We start from the raw sequence: 6,516 nt of genomic DNA on the forward strand, positions 1-6,516 counted from the left end.
CAAGGACCCAATCACTGAGCAACAACCCCAGCCCATATGGTTCTTTGAGAGATAACTGAAGAAAGAAAATGTCCAGCTCATGGCAAACTTTTTAAAAGTTGCTCAAGAGTTCAGCAGGACAGCTGGGTGAGGTGGCACACACCTGTAATCCCAGCAGCTTGGGAGGATCCAGAGTTCAAAGCCGGCATCAGCAATGGTGAGATGCTAAGCAACTCAGTGAGACCCTGTCTCTAAATAAAATTCAAAATAGGGCAGGGTATGTGACTCAGTGGTTGAATGCCTCTGAGTTCAATCCCTGGTATCAAAAAAATAAAAAAAGTTCAATGGGGAAACAGTAAGTTTAATAAGGGGAGTAAAATAATGTGCTCAGTGGGGATGCGTTATATGCTTCAATAAATTTTCAGGTGAGGAAAAGGGCATATTTATAAAGTAATCAACCAGTGATATAACTTGCTTAAGTACAGGTGAGAACCCACGAGAAACCTTGGGATTTGGTGATTTTAATCTATTTATTTACCTAGATGCTAGAGATTGAACTCAGAATCTGACACACATGCCCTATCACTGGAGCTATTAACCACAACCCAAGGATTTGGTGATTTTTAATAACCATCTTGTTTTGTTATTTTGGCACTGGGGATTGAACCCATGGGTGCTTCACCACTAAGATGTATCTACAGTCTTTTAAATTTTTATTATTTATTTGATATTGGGGATTGAATCCAGAAATGCTTAATCACTGAGCAACATCCCCAGCACTTTTTATTTTGAGACAGGATCTCACTAAGCTGCTTAGGGCCTCACTAAGTTGCTGAGGCTGGTCTTGAAGTTGTGATCCTCCTGCCTCAGCCTCTTGAGTCACTGGGATTACAGGCATGCCCCACCATGGCCAAATTTGTGTGATTTTTAAGCATATATTTTTTTCTGATAATTTCTTCAACAAGCTAATGTGGCAATAACCTTAACCTTAAGAGCAGCATTCTATTTCTGTATGCTCTATTTATACACTGATCACACACTATAGGGACAATATTAGGTACCATTACCAAAATCAGAGGAAAAGTAAGTCTTTTTATAAGAAATGTACCAGGGCTGTGGGTGGAGGAAGGGAGGGAGAGGGCCAGTGGTATAGCTCAGCAGTAGACTGCTTTGCCTAGCATCCATGAAATCCTGGTTTCCATTCCCATCACTGGGGGAAAAATTGTGCAAACTAGTTGGAAAAATAAGGATAAGGACAACAAAGATGCAAATGCAGTAATAATTTCTGAATCCTGAATTCTGCTGCCAACTCTACCTGTTCACCTCTGTACCTTCAACTCCCTTCTGTCCCTTGTACTGTGCTCTAGCCATGTTGGCATTCCATGACTTCCTCCAGTACTTCCTGTGGTAGTCTCTCTCCCTCCCTCCTGCCACGTCTTCCCATGCTCTAGACCTTGCCACTTCTTTTCCCTCTGTCTACAACTCACTTCTCACCCACACCTTTTTCTTGTCTGATGAATTTCTACTTATCTTTTAGATCCAGCTGGAAAATTCTACCTCCCCTGAAGCTATCCATTACCCCCCACCTTTAGTAAATGCTCAGTTATGTAGTTCTAGAACTATATACCTCCCCTATTGTAATGATCAGACTTTGTGTGATGTGTGATTTTTTTATAAACTGATTTTCTACTAAACTATATTTTTTTATAAACTGATTTTCTACTAAACTCTGTCCATGAGGACAGAGATGCTGTTTACTGTGCTCAATAAGTGTTTGCTGAAAAAATAGATCCAAAACATATCCAAGAATGGGGGGGGGGTGGCGGCGCTGGGGCTACAGCTCAGGGGCAGAGCGCTTGCGTAGCTTGTGAGAGGCACTGGGTTCGATCCTTTTCACCACATAAAAATAAAAAAATAAAGACATCTGTCCATCTACAACTACAAGAAAAAAATTTTTTTAATTAGGAGTTATCTCCTAATTAATTAGGGGAAATAGTGTGAGGTGACAGTCTGATGTCATAATATTCATTTACTTCACTCATAAGGAAGGCTTTCTTTTATTTTCTCTTGATCTATATCCATTTCTTGTAATCTCCAAACCCATAGCATAATTCACAGCAAATTAAAAGAGGAAAAGAGTAACACTTAGAAGTAAGAACACTGATATTAAGGAGAATTAACACAGCAAGAGATGACTAGGAAAACAAAAAGCAGATAATTAATTAAAATTGCAGCCTAGCATGGTGGTTCATGTCTATAATCTCAGTTACTCAGGAGACTGAGAAAAGAAGATTGCAAGTTCAAGGCCAGGGTCTGGGGATATAGCTTAGTTGTTAGAGTGCTTGCCTTGCATGCACAAGGCCTTGGGTTCAATCCCTAGCACCAAAGAAAAAAAAGAGGGTGGGGGAAAGAAAGTTCAAGGCCAGTCTTGGCAATTTAGTGAGACTCTGTCTCAAAATAAAAATAAAAAGGACTGGGGATGTACTCAGTGAAAAATCAGTAATAAGTTCACCTTAGGACCAATAAATAAAATTTAAAAGTGGGCTGGGGATGTAACTCAGGTGCACCTGGATTCGATCCACAGTACCACACATATATTTTTGGAGCTGGGGATTGAACCCAGGGCCTTGTATATGTGAGGCAAGCACTCTATCAACTTATCTGTGTGTCTCCAGTCCCCCAAAATGACATTTTTTTTTTGCAGCCATGTAACTGGGAGCAAACAGTATTAATTACACATACTTTGGGATCTTCACTGGGTTCCTAGATGATTAAGTTCATAGTACTCCCTCTGAGTAAACAAAAAATGGTTAAATTATGATATCTTTTTAAAAAATGTTTATTTTTTAGTTGTAGTTGGACACAATACCTTTATTTCACTTATTTATTTTTATGTGGTGCTGAGGATCGAACCCAGGATCTCGCATGTGTGAGGCGAGTGCTCTACCACTGAACCACAACCCCAGCCCCAAATTATGATATCTTAAATCTTTTGCATATATAAAACATTTCACTACATTTTCTTGGTCCTGTGAGGGAGGCGTAAGGTAACAATGTTTACTTACAGGTGACAGACTTAGTCTTAGAGATAAATGGTTTATCCAAAGCCATACTCCAGAGGTAAATCTAGGTCTTAATGACTTCAAATCATGTTTGTTTGTTTGTTTTTCCCACGATATAACCCACAGAAAATTAATATTACCTTTTTTTAAAAAATTAATCTATTTGAAACAGAACAAAGGTCGCAGGCATTGCCTTGCATGTGCAAAGCCCTCAAAGCCCTGTGTTTGATCCCCAGCAATGGGGAAAAAAAGTTGAAACAGAATGAAAATATTCAGAATGAAACAGTCCTACCTTTGGTTTAGCTGAGGTTTGGGTTTTAGTTTGGTTTTTGGTCCTAGAGTTTGAACTCTGAGCCTTATACATGCTAAGCATGAGCTCTACCAAGGAGCCACACCCCCGACCCTAGCTGAGGTTTGTATCGGTTCTGGAAGAGAATGTTCAGTATGATTTAAAGCAGTCAAGGAAGACTTCAGCCTGACATCGCTGAAAATAGTTTGCAGCTTTTAATCTTTTTTTTTCTTTTGATTTTTTTATGCATTTATTTCATCCTCTATTTACTGTATGCTAAACATTATGACCAAGTGCTGGGGATATGAAAATAAAAGACAAGGGCTGGGGATGTGGCTTAAGCGGTAGCGCGCTCGCCTGGCATGCGTGCGGCCCGGGTTCGATCCTCAGCACCACAAACAAAGATGTTGTGTCCACCAAGAACTAAAAAATAAGTATTCTCTCTCTCAAAAAAAAAAAAATAAATAAAAATAAAAAACAAGCTTCGACTAAGTGATAAATACATACAAGAAATCCAAATGGAAGTATCCAATAAATAATTGCATATGTGAGTTTAGAGCACAAGAGAAAGATCTGAGTTAAATACCTAGATTTTATGATGAGTAGCATGTAGATAATTTTGGTAACTGTTGATGTGGATTATCTTGACGAAGAGAATGTACATTAAGAAGAGGTGGCTATGTACATACTTAGGGAACACTAACATTTAAGAAGAGGTCATGGGCTGGGGATGTGGCTCAAGTGGTAGTGCACTCGCCTGGCATGCGTGCGGCCTGGGTTCGATCCTCAGCACCACATACAAAGATGTTGTGTCCGCCGAGAACTGAAAAATAAATATTAAAATTCTCTCTCTCTTAAAAAAAAAAAAAAAGAAGAGGTCAGAGAAGACTCAGAAAGGTCACAGTAATAGAAGTTAATTCAATCATTCATTTAAAATATATGTTTATTAAACTTTTAGCTACTGTCAAGACAAAGAAGAACCTCAGGAGCCAAAAGAGTATTCCAAGGGAGGAGAAAGGTCAACAAGGTCAAATGCCATAAAAAAGGTGAAAGGATGAAGACTGAAGAGCCATTCAGTGAATGTAACCAGGAGGTGTTTGGTAGCCTTGATGATAGCAATCTCAGTGGATTGATGAGGGCAAGAACTAAAAAAAGGCTGGGAATGTATCTCAGTGGTCAAGTGCTTACCTTGCATGTGTGAGACCCTGGACTCTATCCCCAGCACTGCAAAACAAACAACCCAAACCTAAGTGAAGGTTGGGGAGGTAACTCAATGGTAGAGTGCTTGCCTAGCATGTTCAAGGGCCTGGGTTCGATTCTCAGTATTGAAACAAAACAAAACAAACACCTTAAATAGGAAAAATAGTAATGCATTGATAGTTAACACCTACTATGTGCCTGTTAACACCTACTAAGTGCTAAATGGAAAAGATACAGGGGTGAGCAAGACAGACATACTATGTGGAACTTACAGTAAAATGGACAGGAGATTTTGATTCCTCATTCACTAGGACTAGGGAGATGTGATGATGATAAATGTATCTGTATGAGGCAGAAAGTTGATAGAACCCTCACTTTATTGCTCTATTTTTCTCGGAAGATGGGTGTAGATTCTATTGGAACGAGCAAGGAGTAGTGAGGAAAGGAACTTCAGGAAAAAGTAGGAAGTTTCAATTAGCCACTTGTGGGAAATAGGAAAGGGTGATTTTCCCAGTTTGGAGAGCCTAAATTTATGAAGACTCCAACCTTTGGAACTGTGTGATTTTCTTCAGAACACCAGGGGAGTAGGAAGAGAGTTATGTTGCTTTCTCTTTTGAAATAACATTCTCACCTCTTTCTTTCCATCCACAATGCTATCACTCTTAGATTGCCCCTCTCTTCTCATCCTTAGACTTCCCTGTTTTCTTCTTGCTAGTAGTTTTCTCTTCTCTTCTTGCTTAGAACCAAAAACATTCTGACAAAAGTCCCTTATTCTGGGGATGTGGCTCAAGCGATGGTGTGCTCGCCTGGCATGCGTGTGGCCCGGGTTCGATCCTCAGCACCACATAAAAAGATGTTGTGTCCACCGAAAACTAAAATTAATAAATAAATATTTTTTTTTAAAAAAAGTCCCTTATTCTGGAACTTAGAATGAGATTCTACTTTAACCTATCACCATGGTGTTCTAGGCCTTCCGTAATTTGTGGCCCTCCTCCCCTTTCCCCTGCTTCTAACCAATGCTGTCCCTGGGTATCAATCTCATGTGACCTTCTGCAATCCAGGCTTCAGGCTCCGTGCTCACCAAGTAAGAATTTTTGCTTAAGTAATGTCCTTCTTTAGAACATTTTCCTCTTTATCCAATTCCCACCAAAGTTCCTTTGTCCTATTTGATAAAATGCATCCAACATCATACCCTGCTGTCATCATGAAGAGTATTTATTTCCTTTACATTTAGAAATTTATGTTCATTGTACCTTTTTTGTTTGTTTGAGACTTGTCATTTAGTACAGTAAATCTTGTTTTAATTCAATTAGGTGGTCATTTTCCTCAGGATTGGGATCAATCCCCCAGAGATGGTACAGTAGATTGGAACTGTTTCAAATTTATTGAATGGAACTGAGATTTGAACTAGGCTCTATAACTTTAAATGAATTACATATTAGTCCCTATTCATACATTACTCAATAAATAATATTTGAGTACATCAGCTGCTCAGCCTGTGCTAGGAGCTGGAGAAATTTCTTTTAACCTCTGAATACCTCTAATTTTTTTTTTTTCTAGTGCTAGGGATCCAACCCAGGGTCTTGCACAAGCTAGGCAAGTGGTCTACCACTGAACTACATATCCAGCTCTTGAATGCCTGTAAATTGCAAGGTAGTTTTCTCCCAAAACTTTTTTCCAGTCTTTAAAATAGCTCCTAATTCAGGGCTGGGGTTGTGGCTCAACGGTAGAGCAAGGCCCTAGGTTTGATCCTCAGCAACACATAAAAATAAATAAATAAAATAAAGGTATATATATGAAAAAAAAAACAGCTCCTGATTCAACTGTCCATTGAATTGCCTTAAATCTGAGACTCCTCGGTTGTTCATCTCGTGTGGAAATTGTTCCACTGTTGCTGATTGTGTTTATCTCACTGGTTCACTTGGCTTTAAGTCTCTGTTGCTGCCTCTCTCTTTTTTTTCTCTTTCTGTGTGTGTGTGTCTTGCT

Source organism: Ictidomys tridecemlineatus, chromosome 11 (assembly GCF_052094955.1).
Source record: "Ictidomys tridecemlineatus isolate mIctTri1 chromosome 11, mIctTri1.hap1, whole genome shotgun sequence".
NCBI lineage: Eukaryota > Metazoa > Chordata > Mammalia > Rodentia > Sciuridae > Ictidomys > Ictidomys tridecemlineatus.